Raw genomic sequence first — 23,134 nt, 5'->3', positions numbered from 1 at the left:
TTAAATATCTGAAATATCTCCTATTTGAAATGTTTGGGTAGTAAGTTTTGTCGACATTTTTTCTTCACTTCTTGATGTTAAAGTCATATCCATTACTAAATTTTGTTTATTTCTTTATCACTTTCTACCTTTAACTTTGCTAAAAGTGTACTCTTTTTTGGAATAAGGGGTTAAGTGTCCCCCAACAGAGAATGGTTCTCCTTAGTGTCACTTATTGAATAATCTATTCTGTCTCCACTGATGTGAAATGATACCTTTTACCATTTACCATATCTCCATATATATGTGGATAGGGTGCCTTATTCAGTTCCATTAAGTTTTCTCGATTCCCCTTGTACCAATACCAGATCATTTAATAAAAAATTAAATTGATATTATTATCAAAAGAACACACGTTTATGGTAAACGTGATGGAACAACACATAAAGAGTGTAATTTCCCACCTCTCAGAGATAAAGTTCTGGGTTAGGGTTCACAGCAGGATGAGGGACAGGACCCCAGCCGGGGTGCCCGCATTGCAAAGGCAGCTGTGCCCAGCCCTCCACCAGGAGTGGGGGTTCCCGCCCTTTCGACAAGCTCCTCGCTGGTCCCCATTCATTCGCTGGAATGGTGCACCTTTGGGGCTCGGAATAACATGAGCTGTGACTGTTATTACTTTACAGATGACAAAAATGAAGTCCTAAGCAGTTAATCGTCCTGTCCAAAGTCATACTGCTAGTCGGTAGACGAAATTCTTCAAGTTAGAGCTGCATAGCTGGACATGTGCTGTTTCTTTTGCCTGGACATCTTCCCTCCTCCATCACACCTGTACACTCTGTGGCTCTATATGTGTGGTTGAGGCTGTCTCCTCCAGGAGACCGGAAACTTCCTGGGGCAGACCTGAGGTCTGTTCTGCTCACTGCTCTTTGCCCAATGCCTATAATCATGGAGGCACAGAGCAGCTGCTCAACGGATATTTGTGGATTTTCAGGGTACCCCTTATCCTACTGCCTGGTGCCCAGAAAGGCTTGAGACATGCTAATAATTATATGCGACAGGGCTTTTATCTACCAAAAGGCACAATGTCTGTGTGGCTAGGACAGAACCTTCTAAGGCTGTCCAAAATTCCAGCAACATGGCATGCATTTCAGTAGCAGACAAGCCTGTTTCTACCATTCATCTTCGTAGGTGCGATGATCCTGTTTCTGTGAGGAACACTGAGCCAGTGAGTAACAGAGCACTCATCATTTTGGCTGCTTTTAACTGAACTTTGATAACAAGCCACCTTTCACAGTCAGCTAGTGGGGGAAGTGGAAGAAACTGTGCCCACACACTGGGCTCCCTCAGACGGGGTTTATGTGCCAACGCTGTCTTGTTACCAGTCTCCTGGCGGGGCCGTCCAGGCTCATGGGCTCTCCCTTAATCACCACATTTCTGGGGTAGGGGCTGTCTCATAGATTCACTGCCACCTGACAAGATGAGAGTTCTAGATTCTTGTGGAATATTTTCTCAGTTACTAGAATAACAAACTCTTCACGTCCTGGTCACCCTCCAGGGTTCCTCTACCCCAGGAGAAAATTACCGTTTATATTGATTGATTAATTTAAATTCCATAAGTGGACTATTACATAGATATTAAAAAATGAGATACAGCGATAGATAATAATGCAGAATGGCCAAGAATATTGCTAGGTGATCGATTCGTGTAAAATAGCAAAGAATAAGATCTTCTTTATAGCAGTTGTTTGCAGAAATCCCTACTTCAGTATGTAGAAAAAGGACTCTAAGGATCTATCAATCCGCTGAATCGTGGTTACTTTCGGGGAGAAGCTAGCGAGTTTGTACTCATCCTAATAGGAAGGGCACGGAAGAGAAAAGAGCCAGATAAAAATAATGTTTACTTCTGGGAAAATCTAGGGAGATGGACAGACGTTTATATGTTCTGAAGCTGTACATTTACACATATTTCAAGAATATTTTATAATCAAAATATATTCATGCATTACTGGGTAATTTTAAAAATACATTAAAACACAAAACCCACAGAAAGTTATAAAGTAGGAAAAATGCAAGTCCCTGTCCCACCCATTCTCCACCCCCCTCCCTTCCAGGTAGCTACAACAAACAGTGGCCCCTTAGATCTGTAATCGTTCCTTTGTAAGTAAATATTTGTGTTAAGAGAAAATGTTAATAGAAGTTTTCTGCAGTAAAGTTGGATAGTTATGCACTGGGTGTGGCCACAGGAGGAGAAAGGAATTAAACCACACCTCCCACAAAAAAAAAAAAAGAACCCACAAGATGAACACCTCTTTCTGAATCTGATCTCCTTTGCATGTTGCATAGACACAACCGTTGACACCAGTCTTTTAAATAACAATGATGTTAATTAGAATAATACTAGCAGCTTTTGTGTGCTCAACACTGTTTCCAGAGAGAGCCTTCTCTCTTGAAAATCGGGCTCACATCTTATTTCCATTTTATTTGTTATTATTATTATAGAATGTTTCAAACACGGCCAAAAGTAGCATTGTGCAATGACCCACCTTTCACCCTGGACCCATCGCTGTTTCAACAGCCACCACTTTCTGCCACTTGCTTTCATCCATCCCTCTCCTCCACTCCCCCACTCCAATATTTTAAAACAAACCCCAGACTTTGTATCACTTCACCCGGAAACACTTCAATGTGTGTCTCTAACAGATAAAGACATTTTTGCTTGCCTGCTGTTATTCTAACCACCTAATCCCAACATGATTATCACTCCCAACAGAAATTAATAATAATTTCTTACCATCTAATAATCAGTGCCTTTTCAATTTTGTGTTTTTAAATCAGGCCAGAGGAAGACCTGAAAAGCTTTGAAAAATTGGCAAATGCCGTAAGGCATTTAAACGAATGACAAGCGAGATCCGTGGGTTAGGGCCACCGTGTCACCTGGGAGCTTGTGAGAAATGCAAAATCTCTGCCCCAGAGCCACTGAAATCAAACCTCCAGCTTAAGGAAAACCACCAGTGATTAAAGCTTGAGGCTCTCTATCTATACTGCGTAGAATGTCGTGGCCAGTTCACTCTAGATTAATCCACTTTTTTCCTAAGATCTGGATCTTGCTGGCTAGGAGAGGCTTCTTCTTTGAGTCATTCCACCACCAGTGAGAGCCCACCGTGCAGCAAGCACCAGGCTCTTGCGGACAGATGAGCTCCTTGCCATTCTGAGGCTCTCACTCTAATGAAAGAGACAGGAAATTTATAAATAAATAAAATAACTGCAAATTGTGATTGCTCATATATCAGCTGGGTGAGGCTGTATTAGAATTGCACCAGCTCCTAAGGCCTCATCCCCACCACCCCAGCGTCTGGTCCCTCTTCTTGCTTCACTTTGCCCTGCGGCCCTCATCTCCAGATGTTGGACCTGGACCTTTCTTATTTATTTGTTCACTGCTTTTCTCCCCAGCTAGGATGTGAAGCATAGGATAAACATTTGCTAAATGAAAGTCTACTAAAATTTTTTGAACAATGAATGTACCTGATAGTGATCAATATGTGAATCAGCTCTTTTTTTTTTTTTTTAATCTATTTGATTCCTACCCACAGGAAGAGTTCCTGTGAGTAAAGAGGCTGATTCAGACAACTCCTGAACTGAAAATAAATTGCACCTGACCCTGGAGTGGGTGCTTCCTCCAAGGGCTGGGAGCCTCGGTGCCGCCACGCCTCCGCCCTGAGCTGTGTCCTTCCGAGGAAGTCGAAGAAGCCAGAGCTGCAGGCGAGTCACCGAGGACTCTATGCCCTTGTGGCCATCCTCCAGGTCACCCGGCTGGATTTTTATTTTTTTAACCCGAGGGCTCTGCATCCAGAGGCTGCCTTTTGACCGCTCCTTCTAGACGCAGAAGTGACCTAACCTCAGCCTCATCAGGATAAAGATCTCAGATGTCTCAAGATGTGTCTATACATTCAGAGTAATTCTGCTCAAAATTAAAGCAAGATCTTTAAGGGGGAGGAGGGAATAGTGTAGGGCTGGGGGCTGCAGAACAAACAGGTAGATTCTAAAGCTCTTGTGGGGGATGAAGGCAGAGGAGGCAGATGTGGAAACAGGCTGAAAGCTTTTGGGCTGCGTCTCGGTCGTGGCACAGGAATAGACTGATTTCCCATCGGGACAGTGCCGCGCACAGCGACAGACTCACGCCTGTAAGGGAATCTAAGAAATGACAAAGGCAGCACTTCAGATGGGAGGGATTTTAAAATAAGTGCTATTTGGGCGATCGGCTAGACCTGTCCATTTGGAAACTGTAACACGAGTCTTCCCCCTCAAACCTCAAGTACATACAAACACACATTCCGCATTTCCATTTGAGTTCAAGATCCACACCTAAAAAACAAATTCTGTGAGAATGCTTGAAACAAGGCAGGTAAAAAGATAGCGCAGTGGAAACGTGGCCCAACAGCAGGAACAGGTGGTTCACTGAAGGAGAAATACAGGTGCTTAGTAAACATGGGAAAAGTTGCTGATCACCCTACCATCTCTGCCATCAGATGGTGCAGATGCTAACAGAGACAGAGCTACAGATAGTAATGCAGAAGAATTGCCGAGAATATCGCTACGTGGTAAACTCACGGAAAATAGCAAAGAATAAGATCTTCTTTATAAAACCTGTGTGCAGATGTATGTACTTAAATATATAGAAAAAGAACTCAAAAGGCACTTAACCAAACTTTTTAATCATGGTCTCTTCTGGGGAGAAGCTAGGGCATTCCTACTCCGTTATACAGCATTAATGCGGCCATCCATTGTAGGTGACCTTGTGAGGACGTGGGCCTCTCTGCACTCTTGGGGTGTCTAATTAAATTGGTTGCAGCATTTTAGAAGCTAAATGTAACATTAGCTACAGAACACCTTCTCTTCTTGCATTTACCCTGCAGAATGTACCTGTATGATTCTGCAAGTCCCATAGATTCCATGGGGGTTAATCCATTACATTCTATCCCATAGCATCCCCCAAATCCTCGTGGTACCCAGTCTTTAAACAGCCTGTAGGTGGCTTTTGTTTGGGCCATCAGCTACATTAAAAGGAGACTCAATCAGCTAGGGTAATGGTTTAGTCTTAAAACAAGTGGTTTGGCACCTGGTGTCAGATTCTCCCACCTGAGCTGCCTGCCTGGCCCTGAAGGGCAAGCCTGGGGTCCCTCAGGTGTGCAGTGGGGAGTCACCTCCACTGAGAGGACCTCCCATCATCTCCAAGACCCCACACTGCTTCACTTCGGCCCCTTGCCCCTCCTTCATCGTCACACCTGGCCTGTCCCAGGTATCAGGCTGGTGGCTGTGCAGCTGGCCCCCACCCCCTTGGTAAGCTCTGTGGAGCAGGGGTTTTGCTGCTTTTCTTCCCCACCATCCCCTAGCCGGACCTGACACCCTGGAGGCGCTCAGGGTGCATCTGCTACAGGAATGAAGGACCGCCTCACCCACCACCCACGCGGCTTAAGAAGAGCATCTTATTTACCAAACACTCATTGTAGATAACAGGATGAATGTTTGTGCACCCAATGGTTGAGCTCCTGACCCCACCTTAGCTTCCAACTCAGGAGCTGGGCTCCTGTTCATGATGCCCCGGGGCCTTGCCCTCCCTCCCCTTCCTTCTGCTTCCTCTGAAGATCCACTCTCTGTCCTTCAAGACCCTTGTAATTTCAGCGTTGCCTCCTCTGGTAGGCTGTCGCACTCCCAGGCTAGGCCAGGCCACCTTATATCCACAGCATTCCCTTTCTTCGCAGCATCGCCTCTGTAAACGTTGAGTTAGTTGTGTAATCGTTTGCCAAGATCTGTCTCCTACCGGGGATGGTAAGCCCCTGAAGACAGGGACTCAGGACTAATTTGTTGACTCTGAGCCCCCAGCACAAGGCCTGGCCCACTGTAGGCGCTCCATAAATATTTGTGGAATGAACGATGCAAAAGGGACAATTCAGGGCAGAGACAGGGAATCGCCGGGTGGAGGGACTCTGTGGACCCGGGTGATTGGAGAAGGCCAGTTTGAGAAGGTGACCCATATGACTGACACCTGGTCCCAGAGGGGACCAGTTAGTCAGGCTTCTCAGGCGCTGATGCTACAGAAACACATGGACGCTGGACACACCAGAAAGTGACCTTTTAAGCTTGAGGCTCCCACTTCCGGTGCTCACCAAGGGCTTTGCAGATACTTTTCACTTCTCCTTTCCCCAAACCACAAGAGGCTGAGAATGCCCGGCACATGGTACCCAGTGAAGATGTCAGCTCTCATCACTGCCACAGGACCCTCCCTCCTTCCTCTGTTATCTGGTTTAAAACTTTCCTGGAACTTGGCACCAAACCTCTGTGGTTTCACCTGCTCCATCAATTCCCAGTACTTAGAAATGAGGAAAGTATCCTCCCACCGCCCTCCACCCCTAGCAACAGGGTAAACTTTTGGGACGTGGGGTGGGTGGAGATCGTCAAAGTTCCTTGAAGGATGCAGGACATGCCCAGGGCCCCGGCAGCCTGGTCAGTGCTCCGCAGTGTTGGGTATTAACACTGGGACACTGGCCGCCACCATCAGCCAGGCACTGGAAACCAGACCCCCCCCACCCACTCCCTTCTCCCACCATGACCAGCTTTCTGAGAGGTGCAGAGGCAGACCCCTTGGTCTCCCCAGAACTTGCTGGATTTCCTTTCAATTGTTCCTGAACCATCCATTCCCCTTCAGTCAAATAGAAGGAGATACTCAAATCTAGAGGTGGGTGGTGGGGGAAGGTGGGAGAGGATGGGAGAACCTGGTCGGGGAAACCTGCAAGGGAGGCCCACCCACAGTAGATGCAAAATAACAAACAGTCCAGAAGGTTTCTATTGTATTCATAACCCGGTGGGTGCTTCCTTCCCCAGAGCCAGGCACTCTGCTAACTGCCGTTAGTGATGGAATCTAAGCAGAACATTCTTACAGGAGATCTGTTATTGTCCCATTTACAAAGGCGGAAGCTGTAGCTATCAAGAGGGAGAAAGCCCTCCTCCCCCCTTCTGCTGCTTCTATGGATGTTTAGAGCAGTAGATCTTGTATCTTTAAATGTATCCAAAAACATAATTTTTAAAAATCAATTAATTATTTTAATTGCAGTATAATTGACTTACAACATTACATCAGTTTCAGGTGTACAAGGTAACGATTCGATATTTGTATGTGTTGCGAAATGATCACCACAATAAGTCTAGTTAACATCCATCACCACACGTAGTTACAGAATTTTTTTTCCTTATGATGAGAACTTTTAGGATTTACTCTCTTAGCCATTTTCAAATATGCAATACAGTATTATTAACTATAGTCAGCATGCTGTACATTACATCTCCATGACTTATTTATTTTACAACTGGAAGTTTGTACCTTTTGACACCCTTCACCAATTTTGCCCTCCCACCCCCCACCTCTGGTGACCACCAATCTTGTTCTCTGTATGTATAAGTTTGAGTTTTGTTTTTTTAGATTCCACATATACCTGAGATCAGAGGGTATTTGTCTTTCTCTCTCTGACTAATTTCACTTAGCATAATGCCCTTAGGGTCCATCCATGTTATCGCAAGTGGCAGGATTTCATTCTTTTTAATGGCTGAATAGTATTCCATTGTATATAGAATAATAAGAAATTGTCCATTCATCTGTTGATGGACATTTAGGTTGTTTCCATATCTTGGCTGTTGTAAATAATGCTGCGATGAACATGGGGATGAATAGATCTCAAAAACATAATTCTTGATTCATTTCCTTACTCATTTATCTCTCCATGTATCCATTTAATCAGCAATAAATGAACACCTGCTTGGTGGCTAGATACCAAGGACACCAAAGGGCAGAGATTCTCAAAGTTTTGGTCTAAGGACCTCTTTACATTTTTTAAAAATTATTGAGATTCTCAAAAAGCTTTTAATTATGTGGGTTATCAATAGTTACTATATCGGAGGCTGGCCTGGTGGCGTGACGGTTAAGTGCATGCGCTCTGCTTCAGCGGTCCGGGGTTCTTGGGTTCAGATCCTGGGCGTGCACCCACGCACTGCTTGTCAAGCCGTGCCGTGGCAGTGTCCCATATAAAGTAGAGGAAGAGGGCCGGCCCTGTGGCTTAGCGGTTAAGTGCCCGCGCTCCGCTACTGGTTGCCCGGGTTGGGATCCCGGGCGTGCACCGAGGCACCGCTTCTCTGGCCATCCTGAGGCCGCGTCCCACATACAGCAACTAGAAGGATGTGCAGCTATGACATACAACTATCTCCTGGGGCTTTAGGGGGAAAAAAAAAGGAGGAGGATTGGCAATAGATGTTAGCTCAGAGCCTCAGAGCCGGTCTTCCTCAGCAAAAAGAGGAGGATTAGCATGGATGTTAGCTCAGGGCTGATCTTCCTCACACACACACAAAAAAAAGTAGAGGAAGATGGGCATGGATGTTAGCTCAGGGCCAATCTTCTTCAACAAAAAGAGGAAGATTGGCAACAGATGTTAGCTCAGGGCTAGTCTTCCTCACAAAGAAAAAAAACAAAAACAAATAGTTACTATATCAGAAATTACTAAGATATTTAAAACATATTATTTATTTGAAAGTAACAATAACACACCCATCACATATTAACCTAAAAATGTATTTTATGGAAAAAATAACTATATTTTCCAAAACTAAAATAAAATTTAGTGAGAACAGTGGTATTGTTTTTTACATTTTGCAACTCTCCTTAATGTCTGGCTTCAGAGAAGGCAACTGGATTCCACTCTCTGCTTCTGCCTTCGATCTGCTGTGATATCACACCTCATGTGGCCTCTGGAAAATTCCAGTGCACAGAGTGAAAGAGGCCAACAACATCTTATGTTATGAAACAGTCATGACCTCATGACCCTCTGAAAGGGTCTTATGGACTCCACTACGAAAGGGATGCTTGGGCCCAGGCCACAGGTCCATGGAGCTCCCGGTCTGCTGATGGGGAGTAGGGCAGGGGGGCAGGATGGGCTGGGGGTCACCAAGCAGCCTGCAGTGCCCTCCTCCGCCTCCCCTGGCCCCTCTCTCCGTTCCCCTCCATCCCTCCCCACATTCCTTTCCAAACGCCCCCTTCCTGTTCCTCTGTGTGGCTGCGTAGCCCTCGCTGGAGGCTCAGCGGCTCAGCTAAGCTCGAGTTTGCAGACTCTGAAGCCTGTGGCTCTCTTCCTCAGTGTGGGGCCTTGGGCAAGTTGTGTAGCCCCTCTGAGCCTCACCCACCTCCTCGTCAAGGTGAGGAAACTGAGACCTGACTCACAGGAGCATTTCGTAGAGTCAAAGAGAGTTTACAGTGAACTAATAATTTATGATGCAGCTTCTCTCTGCTGGCAGGTTCCATACGCAGGGAATGGAACAGTTCAATTCTTTGGCCCTCAAGGATTCTTCATTTTAGAGAAAAGGTGAGTTTCATTCACAAAGCAAATATTTACTGAGTACCTCCTACAGGCCCGACACTGGGTAACGTATGTCAAGGACTAGAGTTCATATTATGAAATTCTATGCGATGGTTTTTATTTATTTATTTTTATTTATTTATTTCTTTTGTGAGGAAGATCTGCCCTGAGCTAACATCTGCCAACCCTCCTCTTTTTGTGCTGAGGAAGACTGGCCCTGGACTAACATCCGTGCCCATCTTCCTCCACTTTATATGGGACGCCGCCACAGCATGGCTTGCCAAGCGGTGCGTCGGTGCGCGCCCAGGATCCGAACCGGTGAACCCCGGGCCGCCACAGCGGAGCGCGCGCACTTAACCGCTTGCGCCACCAGGCCGGCCCAGTGTGCGATGGTTTTTAAAATGAAGTATTAGAACATGGTTAGAGCTTCAAGATATATTAAGTGTAAAATGTAAGTTGCACAATGATATGGGAATATATTATACCATATATTTATAAGCACGCAAACACATGTATTTTTTCTCTTAAATATCTAATGTTTAAATATCAATGACAAATCTAATTTCCCTGATATAATTTAAAGCAATCATGTATTTTTATCTTCTATATCTAAACATCAATTGCAAATATAAAGACTTCAAATAACTTAAAATGGACTTACAAAATATGTTATGTAAAATGTTATTACAAAATACATATTACAAAAGTTATCATTATACTTCCACTTAAACCTATTCTAAGACATCAGTCACCTCCTCTCATCATGAATTCCACACTTGGTTTAATTACTTTCTTCCTAGGGGTCAGTTATGTTATTGTTTTCACTTTTTAAAATTGAGACATAATGTTCATACAGTAAAGTGCCCCCTCTTCAGTGTACAGTTCAATCAACACCCAGAATGAATCCACTTTTGTAACCGATACCCAGATGAAGACCCGGAACATTCCATTACCCCTCAAGGTCCCCGCCTGCCTTTCCAGTCCATCACCCCACCCAGAAGAGTTAACACTGTTCTGACTTCTGCCACCATGGATTAGTTTCACACGTTCTTGAACTTTAACCCCACAGTATATAGTGTTGTGTCTGGCTTCTTTTGCTTTAACTTCCTGTCCGTGAGGTTCATGGGTGCTCTCACATCTAGTGGTAGTTTACTCTTTATTGGCGTGTAGAATTCCATTGTCTATGTATACCACCTTTTATTTATTCATCTTCCTATTAATAGACATTTGGGTTGTTTTCAGTTTGTGGTTATTATGAATAAAGCTGCTAAGAGTCTTGCACAGCTCTTTTTATGGACACATATTTTCATTTCTCTTGGGCAAATACCCAGGTGTAGAATTTCTAGGTCATAGGGTGGGCCTAATAATTCTGAGTTTCTTATGGGTACGTAGACATGAAGGTAAATGCTGAGAAGAATCTAGATCCAGGTTAGAGTCCTAGCTGATAGCATTAGCTACTTCTTGAGAGGCAGAGGGCAAGGAGAGAGTTGGAATTGGAAATGTGATTGAACTGGACTACAGTCATATCTGTAATATTTTGAATTTTTTAGAAGACAAGTATACTCATATTTGTGAAATATAATTTTAAAAAGAATTAAATTGCCTAACACAGTACCTGGCACAGGTTTATGAAATATAGACACAAGAATATATGAAAAGGTAACTTTCACTTCCAGCCACGATTAAGCACCTGGCCTTGCCTTCCTGCTGTAAACAACTAAAAAAATGAATAAAATATACAAAACAACTATTTTCAGAACTCGAAAACTGGGCAAAAATTATGAAACAAGTGTTTTCAGAGACTGGACAACCAGCATCACTGGACCGTGGTCCCCGAGAGAAAGGCAGCGATGCGCTCTATGGTCACCGGAGCTCTCCTCCTGGAGGAACTTTCTGGCCTACAGCACAGGGAGAGTGAAACAGGGCAGGGTAGTTTTGACAAGCTGCAGATGAAGCCAAACCGGCTTCTTGGGCTTGTGACCTGTGCAGCTGTGGAGGGTCCCAAGCTTACAAGGGCCTGCTTGAGTTAATACTCTGCTGCTCCTATCCTGAAATTCTAAACTTTTGAACAACGGCCTGGACTTTCATTTTGCACTGGACCTGGTGAATTTTGTAGGCAATCCTGGGAGGCAGAGACTGGAGTTCAGGGAGGCTGAGTTGGTTAGAATTTGAGGAACTGGAGAAGAGGGACCAACTCAGACAAGGAGCTCTCGAAATTTCAGGGACCCCTTGAGTCTTGGTTTGGATGCTATAATGGTTAATTTTGTGTGTAAACTTGACGGGGCCACCAGATACCCAGACATTTCGTCAAACGTGATTCTGGGTGTGTCTGTGAGGGTGCTTCTGGATGAGATTAGCATTTGAATCAGCAGACTGAGTCAAGAAGCTGGCTCTCCTTAATGGGGTGGCCTTCAGCCAGCCCAGGTGAAGACCCAAATGGAACAAACAGGCAGAGTTAGAGGGAGCTCTTCCTGCCTCTCTGCTCAGCTGTGACGCTGGTCTTGTCCAGCCTCCGGACTAGAACCGAAACACTGGCTCTTCTTGGGTCTCGAGCCTGCTGGCTTTCAGACTGGAACTTACACCATTGGCTCTACTGGGTTTGCGGTTGCTGACTGCAGATCTCGGGACTTAGCCTCCATAATATCACAAGCCAATTCCTTTATCTATCTATATATCTCCTATTTCATACATATATATATATATCTGCTATTGGTTCTGTTTCTCTGGAGACTCCTGACTAATAATAGACATGAAGCCGCATATGTGTAGAATCGTGTGGAGTAAAACTGCGCAACGCAGGCAGAGAGCTGTGAGCTGAACGATCCCCAGAGACTGTACACGAGGCTGAGTCTGAGGCAGTACAATAAGGTGGGAAAAAAGGCCATACAGATGGGGAAGGCAAGAGTGAAGCTGTCTATGTAGAAAATCCTAAGGAACCTACTAGAAAGTTACTTGAACTAATAAGTGAGTTCAGCAAGGCCTCACGATACAAGGTCAATATAAAACTTTTAAAAAAGTAATTCTATCTTTACATACTAGCAACAAACAATAAGAAATTGAAATAAAACAACACCATTTGCAATAGCATCCAACAATTTGAAATACTTAAGGATAGAGTTAACAAAATACATGAATGACCTGTATATAGAAAACTACAAAATAATGCTGAGAGAAATGAAAGAACACACAAATAAATGGAGAGATAGGTCAGGCTTGTGAAGTGGAAGACTCAGATCCACTTGGATGTCAATTCCCCACAAACTGAACACTAGATGCCATACAATCCTGCCAAAACCCAGTGGCATCTTTTTGGTAAATATTGATAATCTGATTCTAAAATTTATATGGAAATGCAAAAAGTCTAGAATAGCCAAAATAACTTAAAAGAACAACGAAGTTTAAAGAATACTCTATGATTTAGGGGCCGGCCCGGGGGCATAGTGGTTAAGCTTGCACACTCCGCTTCAGCGGCCCGGGGTTCACAGGTTTGGATCCTGGGCGCCGAGAGATGCATGGCTCATCAAGCCATGTTGTGGCGGTATCCCACACATAAAGCAGAGGAAGATGGGCACAGATGTTAGCCCAGGGCCAGTATTCCTCAGCAAAAAGAGGATGATTGGCAACAGATGTTAGCTCAGGGCTAATCTCCCTCACCAAAAAGATAAATTAAATAAAATACTAAAAAAAAAAAAAAGTCTGTGATTTCAAGACTTATTATAAGCAAGACAGTGTGCTATCGGCATAAGGATGTACATATGGATCAATGGAACAAAATATAGAATCCAGTAATAGATCCACAAATATATGGTCAATTGATTGTCAAGGTGATTCAATGAGGGAAAGACAGTCTTTTCAACAAAGTGTGCTAGAACAACTGGCTATCCATATGCAAAGGAATGATCCTGAACCACATAGAAAAATGAATGCAAAATGATCATAGAAGTAAATACGAGAGCTAAGCTATAACATTTCTAGAAGAAAACATAGAAAATTCTTCACGATCTAGGGTTAGGCAAAGATTTCTTAAATAGTACACAAAAAAGCACAAACTATAAAAGAAAAATAAGTTGGACCTCATCAAAATTTAAAACTTTTGCTATTCAAAAAGCACCAATAAGAAAATCAAAAGGTGACTAAGGACTTGTGTCCAGAATATATAGAGAACTCCTACAACTCAATAATAAGCAAAAAAAAAAAAAACAGTTAAAAAATAGGCAAAAGATTTGAACAGCCACTTCGCCAAAGAAAATATAAACACATTAAAAAATGCTCAACATCGTTTACCATTAAAGAAATGCAAATTAAAACCATAACGAGATACTACAATACACCCACTAGAATGGCTGAAATTAACAGACTGACAATATCAGGTGTTGGTGAGGATGTGGAGCAAAGGAACGCTCATTCATTCCGAGCAAAATGGTACAGCCACATTGGAAAACTGGCAGTTGGTTTTGTTGTTGTTGTTGTTTTTTAAAGGGGATTTTTTTTTTGAGGAAGATTGGCCCTGCACTAACGTTGTCTGCTGCCAATCTTCCTCTTTTTCTTTTTTCTCCCCAAAGCCCCAGTACACAGGTGTGTATCATAGTTGTAAAGTTATAGTTCTTCCATGTGGGACGCCACCTCAGCATGGCTTGATGAGCAGTGAGTAGGTCCCAGCCCAGGATCCGAACAGGGGAACCCCGCGCTGCTGAAGCAGAACGCTGGAACTTAACCCCTACGCCACCAGGCCGGCCCTGTTGGTTTTGTTTATAGCGTTTAACATACACTTATAACCCAGCAATACCAGTCCTAGGTATTTAAGCAAGAGTAATGAAAATATGTCCACACAAAGACTTGTACATAAAAGAACACAGCAGCTCTGTTTGTAAAAGCCCTGCAGTGGACTGAGTGTTTACGTCCCCTCAAATGCACATGCTGAAACCTAATCCCCAACATGATGGTATTTGGAGGTGGGCCTTTGGGAAGAGCTTAGGCCACAAGGGTGGTGCCCTCATGAATGGAATTAGTGCCCTCTTTTATAAGATCCCCCGAGGGCCCCATCACCCCTTCTGCCGTGTCTCTGAACCAGGAAGCAGGCCCTCAGTAGACACTGAACTTGCAGGCACCTTGATCTTGGACTTCCCAGCCCCCCGGAACAATGAGAAATAAATGTTTGTTGTTCATAAGCCGCCCAGTCTATGGTATTTTGTTACAGCAGCTGGAGCTGACTAAGAAAAGCCCCAAACTGGAAACAATCCAAATGTCAGTCAACAAACAGGTGAATGAATAAACAAATTGTGGCATGTCCATACAAGGGAACATTACTCAGCAATACAAAGGAAGGAAACACTGGTACACCAGCAGCACAGAGGACCTCAAAAAACATGCTGAGCAAAAGAAGCTAGACATAAAATGGTACATACTTATCTACATTTTATGTCTACGACATTCGAGAACAATTTAAAATAATCTATAGTGATGGAAGTACATTGATGGCCGTCTGGGCCTGGAGATCGGGGGGCACTGAAAAGGGTCAGGAGGAGATTATCTGGGGTGATGGAAATATTCCACATCTTGATTGCAGTGGTCAGAACATGGAGGTACACATTTGTCAAAACTCACCAACCTGTGCACTTAATTGGTGCATTTTATGGTGTGTAAATTAGACTTCAATAAAGTCAATTTAAAATGTTAAGACAGAAAAGAAAAAAATACATATGGTAAGAGCTAATTTTATAGAAGCCACGTGATTCCCACCCTAATGAAGGGTACCTCGGAGGAAAGGGGTTCCTCCTGTTCGGAAGACCTGCACCTGACCCCAGGGCGGCTTCAACCTCACCTCGGGCAGGGAGCCTCCCCCACCCCGAGCTGCCTCCTGCAGAAGCCCAAGAGGCCCCACGCCAGAGCCGCAGGTGAGTCACTGAGCACTCTCTGTACGCCCTTGTGGCATCCTCTGGGTCACCTGTCTGGATTTTGATGAACAAATCAAAATAACGCAAAGTTTCTCAACCTCGAGGCTGTTGACATTTTGGACCAGATAACTCTCTGTCCTGGGGGGCTGTCTTGTGTCCTGTCGGATGTTTAGTGGCATCCCTGGCCTCTACCCACGAGATGCCAGGAGCACCCTCCCCTGAGCTGTGAAAACCAGAACTACCTCTAGACATTGCCAAATGTCCCCTCGGGGACAAAATCACCCCGTGAGAGCCACTGCTTTAATTGAGAGCTCTGCCTCGGGCCTGGCTTTTTCCTGTCTCTTCTAGACTTAAAAGAGAACTAATCTCAGCCTTATTAGTATAAAGATATCGGATCTTTATATCCATACATTCTGAGTAATTCCACTCAAAATGGAAGCAAGATTTGTGTGTGTGTGGAGGGTGGTGGGGTGGGAAACAACACAACACATCGGTTCTAAGACTTTTCTGGAAGACTTGAATCAGGGAGATGAGGCAGATATAGAAACAAGGGCGAAAGCTACCATAATCAAATGCAGTTTGGCGTTGGCACAGGCAGAGACTATTAAAGGAAACAGATAAGAGGACAGAAAAATTCGCATGTACATAGAGGTCAACTTACACGATTACAAGTGACATTTCGGTCTGCCCCATCCGAATGTGAAGGGAATTGGCTATCATCTCCCCATTTGGGAAAAACAACAATTAGGTCTGTCTACCTTAGACCATAAATATATCCTCCTCCTTTTAACTCTCCCTGTAACTAGCTGCATTAAAGATCTAAACATTAACAAAAATTTATGAAAGTAGTGGAAAAAACATCAGAGAAAAGATAACTTGATAGAAAAATGGGCATGTAGCACAGATGGTTTGCAGAAGTCACACAAATGACCAACAAATATTTGAAAGATGCAAATCAAATGAACTATTTCCAAAATTAAGGATTGGTAAAACACCCTCTCCCCACGTTGTGGTTGTGAGGAAGTCGGCACTTTTTCTACACTGCGGATGGGAGTGGACACGAGACTGTAGATCGTGCTGCACCCCTAGGCTCTGATGCCCAAATTCCACTTCTAGGGTCACCTCTGGAAAAGGTACATCTTCATTTCCGCAGGTCCCCGAAGTCTCCCATCACCTCCCCTTGGCAGCCCCTGGACCCTAAAAAGCCTGTGGCCATGTTTGTTTGTGCTACAGGCTCTTTTAAAAGACAACTTGACTCAGCTTGCGAGGGTGTGCAGTTAGACCTCAATAGACAGGTCAGCACTTCGTGATGCATGTACCCATTTCTGCCACCTGCCTGGCTCTGAAGGGCGAGTTACTAAACCACTGTGTTCCTGGGTTCTCACAAATGCAAAATGGAAATAGTAATAGTTCCCACCTCATGGGGTTCCTACGAGGATTAAATGAGATAACACAAGCAAAGCTTTGGACCTGTAAGGCACACGTGGTTAAGTGCCAATACACGTTAGCTAGAATGCAGATGGAAAAAGGCAAGTAAAAGCAAAAAATCCTAATGTGGTAGCTGTCATAAACGTGAGTTAAACTTTAAACCAGCAAAAAAGAAAAAAAAATGGAAAAAAGGAAACAAGCAGAAGGAGAGCAAGAAGGAAAGAAATGCGTCTACAGATATCAGTGTGCAAAGATGTCCCCACTCTGTGGTTAACCACAAAGAGGCAAATGGCATAAGATAAACTACGTGTGACCTCCTTGTCATTAAAAATTCATTATGTTTAATATATAGATTTAATGTAACATTTGTTATATCTTCTATATCGTATACATATAATATAGATTACAAATAGAGAAAGTGTGGAATTGTATTTCTGTTTTAACGGTATTTTTCTCTGGGAATGGGAAAATTGGGGACTATTTTACTTACCTCCTTTTGCGTTTACATTTTAAACCACCTCATCCTTCCAGTCTCTGCTGCAAGGTCATTTCCTTTACCTGGCAGCCTCTATGAGATCCCCTCTTTCCTCACTGCTCCCCAGCCGGCCCCTTCTTCCAGCGCTGCCCCACACGATGGTCACGTCTTCTCGAGGACAGGGACTCGACTTCTCTTCCGCCACTCTCCCCTGGCACGGGAGAGGCCCTGGCCAGCCGCCTGCTGGGAGAATGAAGAAATCTGACTGCCTGGTGAGAGTATCAAAGAGTGGAACAGCATTTTCTTTTCTAAACATCTACTCTGGGCCAGATTCTCTGTAGCTAATAGGAACAACGTGTTGAGTGAATGAGCGAGTCTCGGCTCCCACTTCCTGCAGACGATGGGGCTCCTTCCAGGAAGCAAGCTCCCCATGCCCTGGGCCCCAACACCCAGCACCTTCTGGATCCTCCTGCCCTTGGCTTTGTCTTGTCATCTCCTTCCATTCTCCTCTGTTTCGAGTCTGCCCTTCAGCACAGCCTGCCCCGACCTGTAGACCAGTCAGCCCCTCCCCAGGCCTTTTCGGGCTTGTACCGCCCCCTGGCACCCTGGCTTCTGTTATAGCATTTGTCAGCATTTCTTCCTTTCCTTCTTTCCTTCCTTCCTCCTTCCCTTCCTTCCTTCCTCTCTTCCTTCCTCCCATTGTAATAGTTTTCTTAATGCTATCTCCCTAGGCCAGTATAAGCTTCATGAGTTTTGGGGATTTTGTCAGTTTTGTCAATGTTCTGTATCCCCACCACTCACCCTATAGAGCTTGGCACGTAGTAGGCCCTCAAAACACTGTAGAATGGAGGAATGAGTGGCTCCCCTTCCAGACTGGAAGTTACAAGAGGGCAGGTTCCCCACCTGTTGACAATCTAGCAGAAGCACTGGTAACTGTTAGTTGATGCAAGAATGAGTGTCTCCCAGCACCTCTCACTCACTGATTCACCTGAGGGCTGCACCCTTGGCTGTGGACCTGGGAGGTGAACTTGGGCTGATGAGAGGTGCAGGGAGGGGGCTGAGCGTGAGGGTGGGGCACCTCACCCTGGGGGTGCGGGGGTTTGTGGGCCAGTCGGTCAGGCTGAGTAACAGGTTTCAGCCTTGCACAGAGACAGCGGCCTATGCTCTAAGGGTAAAGAAAACTCGCAAAGATAATCATAGTCACTGACACTATGTAACACTTATATTTGCCGGGCTTTGTTTTAAACACTGTACATACATTATCTCATTCAATCCTCAGCTCCATGAGATAAGCACTGTCATCTCCATTTTGCAGATGCGAACACTGGGGCACTGAGGGTTGAAGTATTTTGCTTAAGGGATGCAGAGTCAGGACTTGGAGGAAACGAGCCTGTGGTCTTAACTGCGGGAGTAAGAGACAAAGGTGGGGCGCCTTCTAGGAAATGTAGACATCGCCAGCCTTCCAGCTTCAGGGGCAAGTGAATATCTGAAATACAATAGGCTATCTAAGCCATTTGGACCCCCTGTTTTCTCATGTTCAGTACCGTGGGGCATTGGTCTCCCCCGGTGCCCTGCCAGACAAGGCAAGGCAGTGATGCAGCCTGAGGCAAAAGAAATCGTGCGCCCCTAGATGTATTTATAAAACAGCCTCTCAATCGGAAAAAGTTAATAGAAGGTCTACAATCAAAAAGCACGGTTCTATACAAAGCCCCCCTTTGCCCTATCTGTTTGCTCGCCATTGTCGATTCTCACCAGCCCACCTGGTAGGGGACACAGGGGCTCGGGACAGAGAGCTGATTGGAAATAACTGTTTCTGTCGCACCATAACACAGGGTCATAAAACAGACCACCACAGCCTGTCTTCATTTAAAATTTTGATATTTTGTTCATCAAGTATTTTTTGTGTTCATTTTTATTTTTAAAAAACAATGCATTAAAATATTGTCTTGATTACTGAGTTTTTAATGTCTTAAATTTTGTGCCCTCACGCTAACTGCAGCCCTGGTCGGTACCCTCCTGTTACTGACCTGCCCTTCTCCTCGGGGTCACCAAGAGTCACAAGGGCAGGGCCGACCCCGTGGCTTAGCGGTTAAGTGCGTGCGCTCCGATACTGGAGGCCCGGGTTCAGATCCCGGGCGCGCACTGACGCACCGCTTCTCCGGCCATGCTGAGGCCGCGTCCCACATACAGCAACTAGAAGGATGTGCAACTATGACGTACAACTATCTACTGGGGCTTTGGGGGAAAAAAAAGAGGAGGATTGGCAATAGATGTTAGCTCAGAGCTGGTCTTCCTCAGCAAAAAGAGGAGGATTAGCATGGACGTTAGCTCAGGGCTGATCTTCCTCACAAAAAGAAAAAAAAAACAGTCACAGGGGCAGCAGGTGGTCCAGGTGAGGGAACCTGTGGTTTCTGACTTGTCCTGGGGATGCGGGTCCAAAAGAAGAAATAGGTGACATGCTTGTTTGGGTGGGATGGGGCTGAGGAAGCCTTGGTTTCCGGTAATCACTTATTTTGGAGCCTCAGCGTTTTCCTGAATATAATTGAAACTCGGATTATAATCTAATCCTTTGGGTGGATGAGGGGAAACAGACAGGAAGAATCAAATTCTTTTTTAAAAAAATATATTTGACTTAAGATAAACTTCCTTGCCTCCTCTTTCCTCTTACCCCCAAATCCATATGAATTATAGAATTTTTATAACGTGTTGTGTACATGAATGAAAAACTGTTTCTTCAAAACAAAACAAAACCAAAATCTAAATGAGTAGTTTTGAGTAGGGTAAATTGGTTGTTTAAAAGGCCAATTTGTGATAAGATTAAAGAACATCCTTTCAACACCAAAAGGTTTATGAGACCTAGACCACAAGAGGGATAGAGGAATCTCTTAACTCAGGCAGTTATGATTTGGGAACATGCAAATTTGATTCACTCTGCATAGTTTCAGAGTCTCTCATAGGAACAAGGGGAGAAATAATTTCATACTTGTTTTCATAGGAATCATTCATGCCTGTGGGTCTCAAACTTCAGTGTGCACCAGTCACCTGGAGGGTGTCAAAGCCGGAGTTGCTGGCTCCACCCACGGAGCTCGATTCAGCGGGTCTGGGGTGGGACCTGAGAATGGGAGTTCTAACAGGGTCCCAGGTGATGCCAGGCTCCTTGTCTGGGACTTCACTTGGGAATCACTGCTTTATGCTGTGTCCGAGCTTCTAATGGATAACTTGTCAACTGACCAATAAATGGGATTGGACTTGGTTGTAACAGGTCTGCACAGGCAGCAGTAGGAAGTCTTTCAACAAAATGAAAACCCATTATTGCCTAATAGGATAAATTAGGGCAGGGTAGTCTTCTGAATCTTCTTTGAGCATATCTAAGCCGCTTACGAAAAGGAAGTATTGGCACAAGACATTTCCAATTCTTGGTTTTGGAGGGTAAAGATTTTGTTCAGGTGAGGAAAAAAATATATATATGTCTTTAAATTTTTTTCTGTGGATGTGCCTAGGATTAAGAAGGCTTTGGAAACTGATATTTATTTTATATTATAGAGTCGATCTGAAGAATATTTTTTTTGGGGGGGTGGGCCAGCCCGGTGGCGCAAGCCGTTAAGTGCCCACGTTCCACTGCGGCGGCCCGGGTTCGCGTGTTCAGATCCCGGGTGCGCCCCGACGCACCGCTTGTCAAGCCATGATATGGCGGCGTCCCACATAAAGTGGAGGAAGATAGGCATGGATGTTAGCCCACGGCCAGTCTTCCTCAGCAAAAAGAGGAGGATTGGCAGATGTTAGCTCAGGGCCGATCTTCCTCACAAAAAAAAAAAAAGAGTTTTTTTTCTTTTAGGTTCTGGCTTTAATTTCGTGTTGATTTTTGCTGGCTAGGGTTTCCCTCTGGATCCCTGGGTTGCCATGGTGTCATTTTGGCTTTTTGAACGCTGTTGTTGTTTTTCGGCTGACAGCTCCACTGAGATGAGTTCTTACATGCAGAACTCAGGAGCTTGGCACCAGGTCCAGGAAAGCCAACGTTTGGGTTCCACGTGAGGAAGATGCTGGGGGTTAACTGAAGATACTGCAGCCTGGCTTGTAGGGCTGAAAAGAGTGGGCAAAGGAGAGTGGATACAGGTGGCTGTTGGGGAGCTGAGAGCTCTCCAGAGGGGGTCTTGCTCCAGCGTGCCTGCAGACACCACTAGCAGAAGTCATCCAGAGTAAAGGGACCCTGGGAGGTTGCATGCCAATTTTTCACAATTATGTATTGTGACAGTACAAGGTGCTCCAGTTTCTGAAGGCAAATGATACATTTGGGCATTAACAGTGGTTATTGTATCTTTTTTTTTTTAATTATAAAAGTAAGATGCAACCATAGTAGCAACAACAAAGACCAGGAATACATGACAACAACAACAAAAATCTTCCCTTCTGGATTAAATTTTGAAATAAAATCAGGATGTTAACAGTGATTACTGTGTTCATTAAAAAAATATAATTGAAACAAGACACTTTAATTCCAACCCCCCCAAATGAAAACAAAACCCCAACCATAAGGAAGTCAAAAGTCAGCTTTCTCTCCACACCCTCCCTCCAGCCACGTCCTATGCGTGGGTGCAGCTACCCCAAAAATGCCGCCCGTGGCCTTTTATTTTTTATTTATTTTTATTTATTTTCCCCCCAAAGCCCCAGTAGATAGTTGTGTGTCATAGCTGCACATCCTTCTAGTTGCTGTATGTGGGATGCGACCTCAGCATGGCCGGAGAAGCGGTGCGTCGGTGCGCGCCAGGGATCCAAACCCGGACCACCAGTAGCGGAGTGAGCGCACTTAACCACTAAGCCACGGGGCCGGCCCGCCTGTGGCCTTTTAGCTATACCTACAGTGGGACCAAAAAGCATAGCATGTGTTGATCTTAGAAAAGAAGAATATTAGTGATCAAAATCCTAGTAACACCTTCAACTAAGCTAATTTTCCCTATAGTTTTGTATTCTGCCTATTTTTGCTCAAAGCGGTGGCTAAGAGGGAATGTTTAAACCCCTTTACACTAAATTGTGCCTGTGCTTACGTCACTTTGTGTTTGAGAAATGTAAAAATGTACATTTCTCTCCATGGATGGTTCTATCATAAAAATCTCTTGGTGCATTTTAAAAACTGTCCCTTTGAAGACTATTGGGGACAGAGAAACTGGGAGAGTTTACCAGTAGGTGGGGTTGAAGCCTGCAGTCTTCCTTTATTTCTTCTAAGGCATATGTAGAGGAATCTTGGGTATGTTTTCAACTTATCTCCTGGGAAAGAAGCTGTTGGGGTTCCCTGGGCAGGTCCTGCGTGAAAACCATCAAGGACCCGGGTCATGAGGAACAGCTTCTGTCCAAATCTAATTTCTCCTCCAGCTGGCCTGGGTGATCACAGTGGGTCCCATGGTATTTAAATTGGTGGCATAGTTAACATATGGCATTTATTTCTATGTTCACAGTCTTCCTGAAGAAGACTGCCTTTTACTGGGCTCTCAGCTGTTGGGTGCGTGTGTGTGTGTGTGTGTGTGTGTGTGAAACCCACGTACAAATCTCTCTCGCACTTAAGAAAGACCCCAAACCGGCCCACTCCTTCTCCTCCAGGGAATTCACTGCCCCTGGTCCAGTTTTAGCTGGACCTGGAAACCTGTGAGGTGCCTGAAGTCAGATCAAGGTTGGAAATGACGGCAGAGAATTCACGGAAAGGAGAATAGATGTGGCTTTGGAGACTAAATAAATAAGAAAATATCCTTTGCCAGCACGACGTAGAAAACATTTAAGATAATTTCGGGATGGAAGGAGCCCTCCTTACTGCGTGTCATGTACATACGTAAAGATCGTTCAGACGCCGGGAAGACCCTTTGCAATTGGCGAGTTTACAGTTTCCAAGGGGGGGAGGGCAGGGGAGGAGTAACGCGGACTTCTCAGGTGTGTCTTCCAATCGCGATAGCCCGTTTTGGCTGTGAATTGCCCCC

General features: G+C 44.7%; 1 long non-coding RNA gene across 1 annotated transcript; it reads right to left on the bottom strand.

The window, feature by feature from the left end:
- Window positions 1-372: 372 nt before the first annotated feature.
- On the bottom strand, window positions 373-22,650 carry LOC131418314 (uncharacterized). The gene is made up of 4 exons (XR_009222876.1): window positions 22,347-22,650; window positions 17,187-17,414; window positions 2,771-3,201; window positions 373-1,829 (listed from the first exon to the last, which is right to left on the bottom strand). It is a non-coding gene; the product is annotated as an uncharacterized LOC131418314 (long non-coding RNA).
- Window positions 22,651-23,134: the final 484 nt, after the last annotated feature.

This window comes from Diceros bicornis, chromosome 19, assembly GCF_020826845.1.
Source record: "Diceros bicornis minor isolate mBicDic1 chromosome 19, mDicBic1.mat.cur, whole genome shotgun sequence".
Classification (NCBI taxonomy): Eukaryota; Metazoa; Chordata; class Mammalia; order Perissodactyla; family Rhinocerotidae; genus Diceros; species Diceros bicornis.
The sequence above is the reverse complement of the archived record's forward strand: the minus strand, read 5'-3'. Positions and strand labels throughout refer to the sequence as shown.